General features: G+C 40.8%; 1 protein-coding gene across 5 annotated transcripts in view; it reads right to left on the bottom strand.

Annotated features, from left to right (window-relative positions):
- si:dkey-237h12.3 (teneurin-3) overlaps window positions 1-10,710 on the bottom strand; it is a 142,528-nt gene extending 131,818 nt beyond the window's left edge. For all 5 annotated transcript variants that reach the window (XM_020046123.3, XM_020046122.3, XM_020046121.3 and 2 more), the window contains exon 1: window positions 10,276-10,710. The gene's annotated coding sequence lies outside the window, so the exon portion shown is untranslated. The remainder of the gene's footprint in view (window positions 1-10,275) is intronic.
- Window positions 10,711-18,646: the final 7,936 nt, after the last annotated feature.

Genomic DNA, 18,646 nt, shown 5'->3' on the forward strand with positions numbered 1-18,646 from the left:
AAGTGGGTGATTGAAACAGCCAGTCACCCATGACCTCATGAAGGAGAACCTGACACTGCAGTTTTATATATTAGCACAGTGGGATCCTTTGGCAGGACAGTGAGACAGGGGAATGTGACACTCTGTGATCTATGTAGTGTGACAGATCACTAGACAGACCAAAGACTGCGCAGCCAGTCACAACACACCCATGAAACCCTGCTTCTTCTGTTCTGCACAGTCCCGGGTTTCCTATAAACATTACTCAAACACCACACACACGATATATTGACCAGCAACACATTACAAGTAATTTGGTAACAGCCTTTATGATCTCCATTCACCTGTTCTCTACACAGATATTAATTAAATCGGGGGGGGGGGGGATCTCTGCGTTACACCCACGATTCACAATGGAGGACCAAAGCCGAAGCCACCGTTGATGTGGCTAGGATCCAATACAACCAAATACATCAGTTTCAACAGACATGGCAACTAGCCTGATGTCTCTGAACCTTTTGTAGACACAACAGGCATTCTGAAAACAGCCAGTGGGATAGCCACTGGAGACCTCCCTGCTGAAACGGCAAATCTTTGCTATTTGCTATAAATCCCCCTTTTATCCAAGTAATTACATTTCCGAGGGCCTCCTACTCTAAATATTAACCCTCAACCCTGACCCTACAAAAAATTGCAAGCTTGTCGTTTGAGTCCCTTCTCCAAGACCTACCACCTGATAGCAAGGGGGCCTAAGCCGCTGCACGTCCCATCTTTTCCCCCCAGTGAGCTTGCCGTTTCCGATTGGTTCATGCAGGGACCGGCGGTCTTCCGCCAGGGGAGGGGGGGGGGATCGTAATGTCTCGCTCTAACACAGCCGGCACCTCCAACAATAGCCAGCTCTGACAGCTTTGCATAATTCATTTTGTCGAGTCTGTTCTCTCTCCTGCTCTTGAGCCACACTCTCCCTGCTTGCTTTCTGTCCAACTCGCTACAGCCTCTTTCTCCCTCTCTCTGGAATGAGGTGAGGTGAGGAGAAACAAGGACATTCTTCCATCAGCTGGAGCCTCTCCCCACTGACACCAGTCCTGAGATCCAGGAGTGTTTGTCTGTTGAAGGCACACTGCCCAGCCCCTGCTGGGTCTTCAGCTCTGGATGCCATTAAAATAAGACTGCAGTCCATTCCGCCCAGAGCTCAACAACAGGGACCCTTCTGATGCTAGAAGACACGGATTTGAGACAATGATATTCCAGACTGCAATACTCAAGAATTGTAGGTCAACCATTTTACATTAGTGTACACTGACAGACTAAATCATAACATATTTACAGATATAACCCGACAGAAGTAAAGATTTATTTCCACAGAACACACAGACAATTGAGGTGGGCTTGACACCCGAGGAGAAATGCATCTCTTCATGTGAGCCAGGAAATTAAATAATAATCAGCTTTAACCACCACACCACTCGAATGAAACGTGCATTGAATCTTAACACAAAACAAAAACCTGCTGAAACGAGCAGTATGAGGCAACTGTAAGAGCTCTTTAAGTGACAAATTGGATGTAAATACAGTTGCTTATTTCCATAAAAAACCATACATGCTAGTAGAAACACCATGTTTTTCCACGCATCACTAGAATGAAGTGTTCATCTCCTCCGAGGGTAGCATGACGCCTATATGGTTATCTGTCTCCCACTCCCTTCTTAAAGGTGCACACAATTAAAGCCACAATTCAACGTCCCATTCATTTTCTCTAGAAGACAACAGCACAGAGGTAATTAGTTAATACACGACTAAACTCTCAATGAGTATCTAAATTCTTTATGGAGAATTATGTAGGAATGGCTGCAGGCCAGGATTGTGACTATTCTCCATGTTTAAATCATGTAGACCTGTTTGCCTGCATTAGTTGACGGCATCCTTGGGGCAGGGGGGCAATACTTTTGTGATTAAAAGTCAAATGTCTCAAGGATCGTTGTGTCCTTAGAGGAGTTGTTGTAATGAGATTGCAGGGCTAAGGCAGTGACAATGACCAGGGGACGAAAAATGTATGACCGATTTAGTTCTTTATCAAAATATGAGACTGGTCAAACACTTCCTAGTAACTAAATTGAAACGGGGACTAAAGACCAACTGAAAAAAAAGCAGACAAAATGAAAAAGAAGTGTCACACTTCAATTACAGATTGGCATGTCGGTCAACAAAACATTAACTGTTAAATGTTCAAATCAAACATTTCTAACTGTTAAATGGCACTTAACTCAGTCTCAGCTGAACATGTCAAGTGAAGAGCTTGTTATTTGAAGATTTTAAGTAGACCTGAGCATAATAAGCGGACAGATGAATTCAAGCAACGTTCCGACTGGAAACTAGGTGCATTCCAACTGTAAGCTCTTTGCATTCAAACTGTGTCATTGGTTATAAACATTTAAATGCTGCTGGATGCTACTCAAAAGTGCGGAGTCTGAATGCAGATGAAATGCATGTATTCAATTAAGATGCCAGGATTTAACTAAAAAGAAAATTGCAAATATAGTGGATCTTTGGGCACTCTGCATTATCACAGGTGTGTGGAATTATATCTGGACTTCTGTGGCCATACCCTATCAAAAAAAAGTATTAAATAAATGAACAATAGAATGATAAAGCTGTAAAAGTATCCTAATGATAAACCAACAAAGTTGAGAATATAATGGGTGTAAAATGAGGGTTTCACATTAAATATACTTTATATATTCGTACAAAGGTCTTTGATGAAAACAACGTCAAAGTAATTTCAGAGGTAAATTGTTGCTGTGATGCATTAAACTCATCAGTTAATTTCCTAAATTAAAGCATGGAAGTGCATGAGTTAGGCGACGAAAAAATCATTTCTGACAAACATGAAATGTCTTATATAGACACAGCTTACACTTGTTTAGAGAAGTGTTCATGTGTCCTGTAATCTTCTACAGATGGACTGACTGTGATAAGTTACAGACTTATTTACTTTTAAAGCAGTGTTTCCCAACCCTGGTCCTGGGGACCCAAAGGGGTGCATGTTTTTGTTGTTGCCCTAGCACTCACGCACCTGATTCAAATGAAAGACTTGATGATAGGTTGATTACACCAAGCCAGTGCGTAAGCGGAAGGGCAACATTTGAATCAGGTGTGTGAGTGCACCCCTTTGGGTCCCCAGGACCAGGATTTAGGAAACACTGTGTTAAAGAACACAGTTTAAGAAGCCAGGTGGAACAACCAAACACAGTATTAATAAATATTAGGAATATTTGGAGAACATGGGAAAATGCATAGGATCACTATGAAACTTTCATCAAAGCTTCGAATGGACTAGAGTTTGTTTCTCTTTATGGTTGGTATCCATTTGATGATTTTGATATCTGGGTCCTCCATATCCTCATGGGACAGCAATGGATAATAATCTCCTACAGTATCAAGCCTGAGACATCTAAAATGCACATTCTATTTCAGACTCCTTAATATGCATGTCTAGAACGGACCTGTTGTTTTTAAATGAAGACTTAAAACTCAATTCTGTCCCAAAAAGCATGTCCTGGTCAAAGAACATCCTATTTGCAAAATTTCTCTAACATGCCGAGAAGTCCGCATTTTTTGGATATGCACCTTCACCAACGGGTACTTGAGACAAAACCATCTAAAGTTCAATATCTATTTTGTTCAAATCATTATTGTCACAAGACAGATTCAATGGGTGTGCCCTTTACAAAGAAATGCATACCCATAAACCATTTCCCAATGGTGGAATTAGAAGGAAAAATTAAGATTAGAAGAAGAAAAAAGAATAGATTTAGAAAAAGGTTTGCAAAAAATAATGAGATAAAAGGTACCATAGAACATGCATGGTACCAGATATAGGAGGAAACATTTTAGGGAAAAAAAATCAATAGGGAATGTTGCAGCAGCAAATCTGAAATAGTGTGTGTGTACAGGGTCTATATGTGTACACAGGACTGCACAGGATAGTGTCAGTGCAGATAGTCCAGGCAGCCATCAGTTTAACTATTAAGCAGTTTGATGGCTTGTGGGTAGAAGCTGTCCGGGAGCCTGTTCATTCATTATGTGAGACAATAATGCAGGGACATTGTGGACCACTGTAACATCCAGTGCCGGAACTGGCCGGCAAACGGAATACGAGGGATATCCTCTCGCCAATGCCATTCAGGGGCGGTGTAACTTGCTTACTCATGTTCGCCCATTCCTTCCCTAACAGTGAACTATAGGCTATACTCAGCCCTCTCTCAGGTGGGTTTACAATTGGCTGGTGTCCCTTTGGTGGTGGCAAAGTGGTGTGAAGCAATTTCCTGTCTAGTTGGCCCTGTCTGGGGTAATCTTTAGACAGGGCCACAGTCTCTCAGGCAGTCTCTCATCCCAGACCCAATATTTTTACATTGCATTAGTTTGTGCGATGAGAGACATGATCGGAATTAAGGCTACGATATCCTTTTGAATCCATAGAATTCTCCCTCTAGTATTTCTGGTATCCTATTCGATCTTAGGAGGACCAGAGCCCTGGACCATGCCTCCAGACTACCTGGCCTGACAGCTGTCCCAGTCTAAAGTCCTAATGGCTGTGTTGAAGACCTAGTTTTGAGTTACTATAATCATCCAATGTGATCTACAAAAACATTAAACCGATGAATTGGACACACGAAAAAGGGATTATTAAGAGTCTGTGATTCCATGGGGAGTCCACGCAAAAAAAGAGTCTAAAGAATCAAAGCATATTTTTACAGGGTTAAGCGTGTCACTGCACAGTCAAAATACAGGAGCCATCTGTGAATATTTATCAACACTGATGAAAAATGTGGAACAATATAAGAAAGTAAGTAGTTCACACACTTAACAGAGAATAATAGAGAATATTACCACTTAAAGGCGTGCACTGCAACATTAATCAAACAATAGAAAATGAAACTAGGGGTTTCTATTCTTCGGGTGTCAGCATTTTGTTGAAGAATATGTAGGTCATGATAGCACACCATCAGAATACAGAAAGACCGCAGCCCTTATTAAAGAAACATCCATATGAAATTTCACCGATGTCGTGCTAGCCATTTATCATCTGGGCCAAAAGAAAAGTCAAAATATCCTTCCCATGTGGAAATGTTCATGAATGACTTTTGAATACAAGCGACAAAGAGCTGGATGTCAATGACCATTGACCTGCAAATCATTACAAAGACTCCTACGCGCCACCGCTTTCCCTACTATTTTATATCTTATTCCACCAAACATAGGTGGGGGCAGAAAAGTATTGCTGAGTGCGATCCCTTGTGAATGGGCACCGGTCCCTGGTCCTTCATCGCTCCTCATCAACCTGCCAGACCAGGGGCATAACCCAGGTCACGTCAACTGAATTATTGAGGACATCAAGTGGGTTCATCGACAAGCATAGCTGACGCTTAACGTCCCACTGGGCTGTCTGAAAGATACAAAAGAGCATGACCTGAAGCCCTTGGCAGCTCCATTTTGGAGGAAGCTTGCGAAGGCCAATATTGCATTATACGATAAAAACTATGCATCTACTCAGAAACAGACAGTTAAAAATCTGCTACAGGACAATCAAAAAGTTTGCCCTGAGATTTTCAAAGATCACCTAAAAAGAGTTGGCTTCACACATTAACATTTGTGCCTTAGTAATATCCTATAGCCAGAAACAGCGTAAAGGCATAACAGGAAATAGCATAATTCTGCCTCAATTAAAGGTTACTAATTATGAATAAGAGGCATATAAAGTATGTATAAGAAAAAAGGGTTCAAGTTACACAGGCAACCTCAACTAGATGTGAATTCAGCATAGCTCAATGGAACCACAGGCTCATCTCACTACTGAGTGCTGATCGTGGGACCCTTGAGTGAGGAGGTCCTTTGTTACAACGGCACTCCTCCAGCTTACCACTACAACAGCTGTCTGGCTATAGCAGTGTGCTCCTCAGTAATTACGGTGATACATACACGCATCCACGTAACTCAACTCTATCAATGAAAATCAGCTCACTTGAATGCAAAATCTAGCCACAGTTGTCCTTTGAAAGGACTATCAAGCACGCAAACACACAAGAGCCCATGGTTAGGACAGATATAACAATCAGCCCCCAAAGACATAGCGGTAAGGCATAGCTCTAGAGGAGACAATATAAAAAGGAGAATATAAACAGTTTAACTGATTCCTTTGTAGCCTATTCAAAGTGACAAACGAGTCGATTACAACCATCCAAATAATCTATACCGCCCCATTATATCAGATGATTTCAAATGGTTAAACTCATGACAATGGGATTCTACAGCTCTGAGCCCAGTGGCAGGAGCAGATAATAGAACCCAGCATTTTCTTTTTTTATAGTAAGCTCTGGAAAAAGAAAGAAAAAAACAACAACGGGAATGTAGCCGCATTTAATAAGAAGTATATGTTTCTCTGGTTAAGAGAGTCAGCTAAATTACTTTTATGTAAAATCTAAATAAGACAGAAACACCTCTCCTTTTGCACTGTGATGCTAAACGGCTGACGGCCAAATTCCAACCATAAGCAATTGAAAGTTAGTTATATTAGGCTGAGTAAGCAGCAATGAAAAGGCAGAAACTAAACTAAGCTGCAAACAGCTTTGTTTTTAAAGGAGAATTATGTCCTCCCTTAGACGGGAAAGCTACTATTTTGTAAAAAAAAATATGCTGCTCGCCTCAAGCAAAGCTAAAGCGCTAGGAGAGATGGCGAGACTCAGATTAATCATCACACAAGCTGATGTCACTGCAAATAAATGGCAGCGTTAATTTCATTACCTATGTTATCGCGGCAAATGATAACCTGCCATAATAGACTAAAACTAAAATCAAACTAGTCCTAAGTGGAATCGACAAGAGTTTTTTGAGCACCTGAGAGGTCAAGCAGAAAAACGCTGTTCAGTTCCAGAAGGGTGAGCCAACGGGCCAGCAAAGGGGCTATTTTTAATGTCTTTTTTTTTTTTTTTTAAGAAGTGTTTAAGAAGTTTTCGGAGCCTCTCAGAAAAGCTGGTTCCCCCATTGTGGTGCCTGGACAGAGAAGAGCTTTGACTTGGCAGAGTTGAAACAGGACTCCGGTAGTGATTGGACAGCAAAGAGGTCAGAGGTGGCAGATCAAAGAGGTTCAGTAGGTGTGTACGGTTTGATCATTCCTTAAAGCATATTTCAGGAAACTCTAAACTAGATTACCTGCTATCCCTGACCATTGATTAAGCTACATCTTAATTCTGTTTACCTCATTAGCTATTTTTTGCAAACAAGCGTCATATTTAAAATGTACTTGTCGCAGAATGGAAATACGTAGCTAACAAGGATAAAAACCCTCTAGCCACTACACTATATATGACTAGGTACATTTGCAAATATGGATCCTGTGATTCCGATCAACCAAGATTAGCTTGGAATATTGAATATCCATTTCAGCTATTTACGGAATTCACATCGCTAGATACATATACTAATATAAACAAAGTATGTTCTAATTATACTTTTGGGAAAAGGACAAGGTAATAAGATGTTAGGCAGAACAAAGGTTGGAAAGATCAAGCGGTGTATTTGTGTATATGGAATGCAGTGCTTTATGGCTACCGTATAGGATAATAAGACAACGTAACTGACAAAAAAAAAGCAGTATAAATAATTACTCAAATGAAAAACTGACGACTTAATGCTATTTTAGTCAAAAGAACTAAGATTAATAATTTAAATACATTTAGAACTGCCAAATGAACACTGTAAAGATCTCCCATTCCCAATTTTGCCTTCAGGGTTTGGCTAGTAATAAACAAATACACACCACAAGCATACCAACAGGGACCTTGAGATTGTAACTTATTTTCTTTGTGAGTCATTCAAGTAAAAAAGGTGGACAGGTTTTAAAAAAAAAAAAATAGTACACCGTAGCAAACATGGTTCTATACTTAATCAAGACCCCATTGGTTTCAAAAGCAGTATCGCACAACAAAGCTTAACCAACCTGGGTCTGAGGAGAAGCTCAGATTCCATAATCTGAGGGGATGTCGTGTACCGTTACCTGAAGCATGCTTACAGACACACTTTTGCTACTAGAGATTTCAGTTTTTACTTGTGAAAAGGGGCACCCGTTAAACAGCAAATTAACGTTGTATGGTCTAACAGTGTTTCAATAGCAGTCATGATCCAACACATCTTAAGCCTGAGAGTGGTAAAATAAAGAGCCAAACAGTTTTACCATTTAAATCTTGGGGGCCAACTGCTCTTAATATGAAAATGTTATTTTCAAATCGCACACTACATGGTTAGCAATCATACAGGCAATACTTCAAAAGCTGTCATCAGATATCCCTGCGATAAGCACATTTCAAGAGCAAGCAAACTTACAAAATCCTTGGGTGACTTTCAGAACAAAACCGGCCAGTTGAAAAAGAAAAAAAAGAAAAAGAAAATAAACTTTACTGCCTTACAGTCGATTGTGCTTATCCAAATGATTCCTTGGGAGATAATGGAATACATTGGACCAATTTTCACATATATATAAGGAAGGAATTATGGGCCACAATCATCTAATCATCATTCTGACTGAACCCATGCATTGCCTAATTGTAAACTTTAAAATGTTATTAAAGGTATAGCAAAGAAATTGTGCAGGCTGCCATCACATTCATTCGCAACAAAGTATATTAAATAAAATGCATAAGGACTCAATTCAATTTATAAAAACACACTCCAGCCATTCTGATTTATAAACAACATGGATGGGACCTTGTGAAACCGACGTCTCACATGTACCAGCCAATTAACCCAAAAATAGCAATAGCATTAAGTAAGAATTCTGAAAAAAGAAATTGGTAAGATAACACATCAGTCAAACAACGACATTTCCAGCTGAGTGTTAATAGACGCAGATTGTGGCCAGCAATTATGCAAAGCAAATATGGCATAAAAGCGATCTGCTGAGCCCAGGGAACAGGGTGGTGGTTGACAAGCTGCATTAACCTTCACATGTTTACTTTGATGTGTTGTAACAGATGTGCCAGCCATGCTAATCCAATGCAACAGTCCATGAGAGAGACAATAAACATGAAAATATATTTGAAAAAGCATCATAATAAGAGGGATGAATGTCCAATCTAGCATCGTCCCTCTGGGCAGCAAAAAAAATAATATTTCAGAGGCAACTATTGTGTGAATACATTTATTTTTTATCTATCACTATAGAATAAATTAACGCTTCCAGCCCACAAAAATATTGCGTGCGGCGGTGTTGATAATTGTTCAAAATAATAGGGAGATCATTGTATAGTGTTTTTAAGGTTCTTATCAGGGTCTCGATTAGATTCAACCAGAAGCAGCAGCTACTTTTCCGCGATTCAAAAACCATACATTAGCCTAAATAATCTGGTCAGCATAAAGCCTGAAAGTCACATTCAATGTATTAATATAAAGCTTATTAGGAAGTAAGATTTCAGGATAGCAAGAGAAGTGGTGGATTTCATGTAGGCGGATCAGGCCTCAGTAACTAAATGCCTGTATCACCAGCTCCAAACTGCGAAGAACACTCAAATGAACTAATTATGCTCAGTGACAATTGGAATCAAGCGATTTATAGGTAATGTCAGCGATAAGGAGGTAATGACCTAAGGTTCATTGGACTGCAGCTTAAACCCCAAGTCACAGCTCCAGTGGCATTGCACTTAATGAACGTCACGGTGGAAACAATTCCTATTCATTATGCATTATTTTAGCAAGTATGACGCCTTATTAACTACGCATGAAAAACACGCACTCAATGCCATGTGATCATTTAAAATAATACCCCAATGCAGACTTAATGATGAGTGTTACAGCTACTAAACTATTAAAAGTAAAGCTTGACACTGATCAACGTTACCAACGATATGCGACATTGGAGAAGTAGCGTAGATGCCGTCTGACTCACCTGCACCAGTAGTCTACCTGTATATACTAATGAACAAAATGAGACACTCGCTTTGACAGCTAGACAATATTTACAAACAGTGTCGATTAGATCAAATATACTGTTCACAATCCACATGAAATTACTGCACGGAGACTGTAGCCCATAGACAATGTGGAGGACACTGAATTTGTCACGTTTACTGAACAGCATTGTCAATAAAAAAAATTAAGCTACAGTAGGTAGAGCGTGTGCGTGCGGATAAAATCAAGTCGATTTGAATCACGTAAATAACATAAAATCTGTGAATATTTATTAGTCAAGCATGGGTCATCACGGAAGGTATTGCTTTTTGATCTCAGTCTATCGGGTTTACTTACCTGATGCCACTAATTGAACAAAATCGTAGTCCAGAGTCGTAGAAAAACTTCACAACTGACATCCAAACTTGCGCACCGCGTTGTACGTCGTTGACGACCGTGAGTGAAATTTCCCGCACTCACACCCTCAATATCCTTGGAAAAAAAATGTGTGCTAAGCAGTCTTCGTTGTAGCAAATTCCTTTGCAGACCGTTAGACAACACTATCGTGCATTGTGAATATGTGGGGCGCTAACTGCCAAGATTTCAGAAACCAAAGCGGTGTCATGAACACATGTGCTTACAATCAAGATTTCTTCCAATCATCTTCGTCCGCTCATGAGTATCTATTCCGTATTGCCTTGCCAGCAGCTCCTGCTATGTTTAGGTAATAGGAATTCAATCTCTCTTCCTCCTCGTCATGCAGGTGCGGACATCTCGGAATTAATAATGTGGCTTTTTAGTAATGGTGAGGATGACGCTCTTCAATTACATATGCTGTTATTTTGTCCTGTATGAATTTGTTAGCAAGAGAAATGCGCAGAAAATCCCCCTGCCTTAAGGGTTGTTTGCGCACCACTATATGGTTGCTTCTGATATGCTTCTAATCGCCCCTTGCCTGTCATATGCCACTTTTCTTGAGAAATTGCATAGAGCATTTGAGTAACTGAAGAAACCTGCAGCATTAATTTTCAGTTTCCTTTGAAACAAGCGAAACAGTAGCTTACCTACTAACAAATAAAGTAATAGGTAGCCTTCAGCCCGGTACAAATTGGATATCCAGTTTTACTCATTACTCAAGTCACAGCTCTGAAGGCTTCTTATAATAACTGTGTGTGTATCTGTCTGTGTGTGTGTGTGTGTGTGTGTGTGTGTGTGTGTGTTTGTGTAAAAACTTTCTAGAAGGCATCTTTGAGATTACAGCCTGCCCCCTGCCTCTTTACCCATGTAACATTTGGCTTATCATATTGCTAATTTTTTTTGTCAAAAACAAACAAACAAAAAAAAAAAAATCATGAAACTCAATCAGATAGTCTTCAAATGTTAGCATTTCAAGGATCGACAGGGGGTAAATGAGTTTCATGAATTACAAAAGCATTGGCTAATCCCACATACAAAAAAAAAACTCTTGAGAGCAAGAGCTCTGCCAGGTTCTAAAGAGAACCTTGTCTATAAGAAAGGTCTAACAATACCGTGGCACTTTAGAAATGTAAGTGACAGCGGCGGCAGGGCCACTGCACAGCATGGGGCTGTAACGATGCCACTCTGACCGGGCAGGTTTTTTTTAATCCCTTTTCTTGAATTTCCCCCCACGTTCAACCACATGCAGCGGTGACGTTATCACAGAAGACAGCTTCTCTCCCCAACGAGGCCAATCCTGGGTTTGTATTTATCCTCCGTGTAAGGCAAAACATTGCCTTCATCAAATGGCATTATCTGCATGAATGGCAAGTGCCCAACAATCTATATCAAACTACCTTTAAATCTTCACCCAAGGACATGCCAAAAGGGGGGGGGAAAGCAGTTTTCTAGTAAAAGGTGTGTCACGATACAGCTTTCGCAGGCTCCATCACACAGATGTCTCTCTTCTGCAGTAGTTTAGTTTAAAGGGTAGGTAACATTTGTTGTCTCGCCAACACCGAAGTGTGGACTACAATTACAACAGTGTTTCTCAGACCTCTGCTGTGGAGCCCCAGCCATCTCAATTTTGTCGTAGCTCACCTTAATCAAGCAGTCAAGGGCTTGATAATTAGTTGTCTGGATTGCAAGTGGATCACGGTGTGCAAGCTCTGGAATATGCTGAATACATGGAATGGGTGGGGGTCTGCCGGTGAGTTTTGAGAACCACTCAGCTATAGCCAACCGTTAAAGAGTCACTGACATTAAAAAAAACACAATACCATATTGTTTCACAGAGAATCCACTGAGCTGGCTATTATTGTGATAATTTTCACATACGTGGAGAGTTCACCTTTTGGTTACTGTATTATATGTACACTGTCTACAAAGATACCAATATTGGATGTCCTCTTGAACTTAAAATATTCAAATTAACTGAAAACTGGAAATTCCGACTATGGGATGTCACATTTCGTAGCTGCCTGCCAAGCTGCATTCAATGGCCTCTGCAGTGGTTCCCTCTCGGTTGGACAGTGTTGTCCTTGGTCCCGTAGGCACCTGGCCGGCTGTGTCTGACAGAACTATCCATGGTCCTGTATCTCCAGGGCCTGTTGGCCCCTGCAGGGCGTTGCTACGGTATTGTGGGGCATCACACAGCTCTAACACTAATCATTTGTTTTTCGCTGAAGACACAGTGATGGGAGGCCTGAAAACCACAGCCAAATAGGAAGCATGTCTGGATCTGGAAAATGAATGTCTCCCTTAACATGGATAAGACAAAGCAGCTGTTCGTGGACCACAGGAAGGGAGGGAGCAAGCATGCCTGTTCACAGCGATGGACTTCAAGTTCCTTGGGTCCACATCACCAAAACGCCGACTTGATGTTGATTTGGAATGGTGGTGGACATTTTGTTGTTACACACACATCGTTCACGGAGTCGGCTTTCATCATCCTTGAAGGGCTTCCCCACCTACAAGTCAGAATACAAGCTGTGTCCAAGGGACTGGAAGGCGGCGGTAAAGCGGGATTCGAGCCGGGGCTCTGGTGCAACTTTACCAGGTCTTTGTCCTTTCCAGCATATGCTCACTTTGGAAACACTCTGCTTTCCAAATCCAAGTCTTTTATGTTAACATAGTGAATCCTCCTCTCCAGACCTGGAATCTCTATTTCATCCACTGCAAATCATTTCTATTCTACTATTTTTAACTGGAAATGTATAACACATGGTGCCTGGGCATCCACAGCTACTGGCTGATCTGGTCATTGAGGTGGAAAGAAAGTTCCCAAATTCTACAATGACTACCAAGGGGAGTTATCACCACAAACAGGATCTTTCCCAGAACAAGCAACTGGTGGCAGCTCACAAATTTGGGCACTTGGGATTGGTCGAATCTAACTTCACCAATGAAATTGAGGGGATTTGGTCACATTACCTTTACAGCACAATATCAATGGACCACTTTGAGTGACGAAATTAACGTCTGGGTCTCCATCAGCTACTTCACAGATGGCAAGATCAGGATGCAGTTGAATAATAAAACAATCACAAGTCAGTCATTGTAATCTTAAAGGCCCCCACAGTGACCGGTCTGTCACAGAGCAGTACACATTAAATTGTTAAAACACCATTGGAAGTCAGACCCTTTCAGAAATATGTGATCTGGTAAACCGGACTTCTATTAAACGGAGAGAAGACAGAGGAAAGCAATACACTCATATTTTCCTGCTTACCCTGTTTGGAAAAAATTTATATCTGCATTTTATTCATTTCATCAGCTCACAGAATGGATGACCCACTGTGGAGGACAACAAGCAAAGTTCACTCAAACTAGCCATACGTTAGCAAAACTAACACAGCACACACAATACATATTGATAAGAGTTTCGTTGTTGTTATTTCCTGGACATCCTTACCATTGCTGCACCTGATACACTAACCTAGTGAGCACACTTGGAGCTCTGCCCAAGCATTTGATTAGTTGACCAATAATGCATTATTCATTGTTGTAGCTTGGCCACAACTGAACTAATGGATTAGTCCCAAACTGCCGTCTGAAAAACTATGCGTTACCTTCTGAAAGAATAGCGATTGTGCCTTTATTTTCCGTGCTGCAACAACCTTGGCATTTGTTCATGAAGAAATTGTGAACTAGAAACATCAGCAATGAAGCCTGTGAGCATAGCATGCATAAAAGGGCCTCAATACTCCAACACTCTATGTGTGTTAAACATGCACTTACTCACCTGAGAAACAGATGGGCCGTAGGGACAGTAGTGCTACTTGTGGACAGTATAAAGCAAACATTGACAAATTACTCATTCCTTTTTCTACCTACTTTTACTCGATGTGGTGATCTCCCCTAGCTTCTGCAGCCACAAACTGATGCGCAGCAAACTACAGTTTGTCTTGCTAAAGTTGCATTTCAGAGCTAACCAAACCTCAGCCCACAACTAAATCCCACCGTTAACTTCATGCACTACGGCAAACTTGAATTAAGACCAAAATGAAAATGGTTGACTGTGGAATCAGATTTTGTGGCAGTGGAATATTAGTTTGGGCCTGTAGAAGCTAGGGGCAACAGGAAAATGCTGCTGTGAAAAAAGACACCATGTAACTACCAGTATGTTTAGATAATGGCTTTTCTTGTCAGTTACATGGAAAGCTACATAAACATTAGACAGCATTAATGGCTATGTACACTGTACTGCAGCACAGTGTAGAGGATAGAGCCTTTTGTTGACACAGCATGTGCCCCACAACAAAATTGAATTTTGTAAACGGATTGGACAGAACCTCCTACATGGGAAAGTGAATCCATTCAAAAGGGAATAAAAAGCTTTCACCTTAGGTTGTACGTAAGGGATTCTCTTGCCTGAGGGAAAAATCACACATCCACAAAATAGAATGACTTGATTAGTACTTTACAATTTGATATAGAATGACTTGATTAGTACTTTACAATTTGATGTTGATGAAATTATGGAGAAACTGGAACCAGTGTTTTTATTTTATTTAAATAGGCTTTATCAATGTCCAGCTCCATGATGTGCCAATACCATGCATTGGGTCGATGATCTGATACATAAAACAAAAATGTCAATTCCCATCCATTCTTTTCGATTTAAGATTATGAAATCCTTTTTGGAGTGCTTGCTGTAATGAAAATATTTAGCATACGGGGCACTGAAAGGTTAAGACAGATCACACTGCTATAAAAAAATAAAATAGAATTGTATGCTATTTTAATTTCTATTGTTGCCGAATGTCAAGTGAGTCAAGTTCACCAGTGGATGTCAGAACATAATATCAGGGTGCTACTGCAGACTATACTGGTGGGGATAGAGGACAATGGTTAATCAGAAGGAGACATTGTCCTTCTTTTGCGTAAAATATATTGTTTTTGTGGCAGTATCAACAGATCCGATACAGATAGGGAGGTTAAAGAACTTTGTGAGACCTGAATGGAACAATAAAGTAACAGAATACTGGGAAAGATGATCTATGGACGTTGGAGGTTCGGAGTTGAGATCTTTGGGTCCTGCCAACCTTGGGTCCTGCCATTCATGTGGATGTTACTTTGACACATACCACCTACCTAAGCATTGTTGCAGACCATGTGCACCCTTTCATGGCAACGGTATTCCCTGATGGCATTGGCCTCTTTCAGCAGGATAATGCGCCCTGCCACAAAGCAAAAATGGTTCTGGATTGGTTTGAGGACCACAAAAATAAGTTCAAGACTTGACCTCCAAATTCCCCAGATCGAGCATCTGTGGGATATGCTGCACGAACAGGTCCGATCCACGGAGACCCCACTTTGCAACTTATAGGACCTAAAGGATCTGCTGCTAACGTTCTGGTGCCAGATACCACAGCACACCTTCAGAGGTCTAATGGAATCCATGCCTCAATGGGTCATGGCCGATTTGGCGGCAAAAGGGGGGCTTAGACAATATTAGGCAGGTGGTCATAATGTTACGGCTGATCGGTGTACATTTTTGGAGTTGGTTTGGACTGCTAAGCAATGTTTTATTACACGCTTCGACATTGTTTCATAATATGTTATGGTCAATGGAAAATGACAAATTTGACCCCTTGAAACAACAAAATATAAAAAGTCTTGCAGAATCAATGACAAGCACTAGAAGAGAGAAAATACAGACACACGTGTGAAATGCTTGAACTTTGCCTTTAAGTCAGTAAAAAGCATTTGGAATGCAGTGTTTCCATAAACCCATCAATCTGCCACCTATTATGAATTAGCACATTCTATGTTGTACACAAGGTTTAGTTTTACACTGGCCTAAGATACAGTACCATGTGCTAAAAGTGCAGGGGCAGGTTGGCTACTGAACAGAGAGACCAGTATATCATATCCTTAACCATACAGCAGTGTACTGTACTCCTATACCCCCAGTTAATGAAGAGATATGTTCTCCATTATCGTCCTAGCTGTATATCCCTGCAGCAGCGGTTATGAACTCTCCAGAGAGGATCTATCGTGCAGCGTTCACTGAGTCTAGACCATTGCAAATCTTCATATCCCATGCAATTTTCCTAAATTGAAGTCTAATGAGCAGGCTTGACATAACTGGGATTTATTGTCTCACAGGATTACCACATTTACCGTAGTGTGATGCGATGAGATGTCCCGGGTTTAATCCTATTTGAATGTATTCGCAACATGGGGATTCTGTCCAACCGTGCGCACATGACAAATGTCTTGGTCTTTTTGTTGTCTGGGTGTTACAGTATCATCCGACACGGACACGCGCACACAACCCTTACAGGGCGACAGACATTGTGACGGCTGAATATATCCTTCGCACATTTACATAAACGTAAAATAAAAGGGTGTGCGCGAACTGAAATAGCGTGAACATTGTCTAATTGAATGTTATTGAAGCTATTGTATTCACGGCTAGTGTCCCAAAGCCTTGCACTTTCATTGGCCAATGGCCATGCAGGCCAGTCAATTGACCAATTAGCCTTTCATTAGCATTTCCCCAGTCCACTCATTGTTGGATGGATGACATACACCCAAGCTAAAGAGCCCCAGGGCAGTAAGGGCATGGTCAGAATCGAAAGCATGCTGTACACTCTAGATATGATAACATTTCAGACCGGGGCAAAAGTGGCACCAAGCACAAATAAATTGAGACGGATGATCAGTCGATGATGATTTCCATAATCGTTATACCTTCCGTAATTCATCAAGTTAATGATACCCCACATCCCTAATGCCACATTTATTCCATTTTGAGCCTAGTAGCAGGGCCCACTGTGAATGTCTTTCTCCCAAAGGATTGATTACACACAGAGTGATTTCTACTTCTGCCTGTGAGTGGATGAGCAATCTGTTATTTGCCCCAAAAATAACAATATGAGACCAGGAATGCAATCTACTGTAAATCCACTCACACAACTTCCTCTCTCTCTCAGCTGACAGACAGGCGCACAGGAGGCAATTACAGTATAAGTCACAGTTACCTTGGTGAAGCCGGTAGAAAGAAGGACAATCAGTTATTTTGGCCAAACAGAGATGTCTAGCTTATGCTGACTGGCTAACGGGAAGGTTTGAGCAACTTGACTGAAACTAAAATCAAGTAAAATGCATTATTGTGATTTTCATTTTTTTTTTTTGGGGGGGGTGGGGGTGGGGGGGGGGGTAAATAAAATACTACTATGGATAACAGACTTGAAACAAGACTGTAAAGTTGTATAAGTCCTTAAGTGATTGTATATGTCAAGAAATCTAAATATCTGAATTCATGATTATTAACTATAGTCAAATGTATTGGATGTAAACAACCTTGAGGGGATCAGCACATTCATTCACTGTGTGCTGTGTCTTCTTGGGGTAAAGCAGGTCATTTGCCAGACTTTTTTTTTTTTTCATCTGTAGCAAAGGAAGATTCTGTGAAATATGTTGAAACCATCACAAAGAAATGCTTCATCCCAAAATGACATGGTTTGAGAGACAGATTATCTTTCCATTAAAATATTCCATGAATACCTTATTGTGAACGATAATGTGTGGCTTGGCGTATACTGTCTATAGACTCTATAGATGTGGGGTTTCTGCCATGTAGAAACACAATCTATATCAGATTTATTCCTTAATTGTTCCCCCTCAATGACATTGCAGAGGGGTCTGAGGCTCTGTCCCTGACATGTCTGTTCAGCCATTGGCCAAATATTGAAGCAATTTCGAGGAATTAAACCCCTGGCTTTGGAATATCATGGCTAACTGAGGTAAGATACATATAGACTATGAAATATGAACAACACTTAACAACCACGCTAATAATGGAAGACTTCAAAAATACTTTACTTATCACAAACGCTGCAGAACGCATCATTCTTCAAACGTTGCAGAACACAGTATTATTCGGATTAGCACCTAAAACAAAATGGCCCCTATTAACCGACAAAATACACGTGGTCGGGCATACAAATCAGTCACAAACATTCTTATTGCATATAACATTTTGTACACATATTCAAAACACTCTTAGGGCTCTGGTTTTTACTTCTATCAAAATTGACTCCGCGATTGTGTGACATCCAGTTCAGAATTAAGGCCATGCTTCATAGCGACATTTCCCAGCGGACCCAGGAGGGTCGTTGACGAGATGTGTTTCTTCCGAAGCACATCCAAAGCCCTTCTGGTTCTTATCACACTGCTCAGTCAACCAGTCATTTGTGTGGGATGACATGTTTACTGTTGCCTCGTTCATCCATTCATTTTCAATTGCCCACGGTCTCAG

The sequence above is a fragment of the Esox lucius genome, chromosome 4 (assembly GCF_011004845.1).
Source record: "Esox lucius isolate fEsoLuc1 chromosome 4, fEsoLuc1.pri, whole genome shotgun sequence".
NCBI lineage: Eukaryota > Metazoa > Chordata > Actinopteri > Esociformes > Esocidae > Esox > Esox lucius.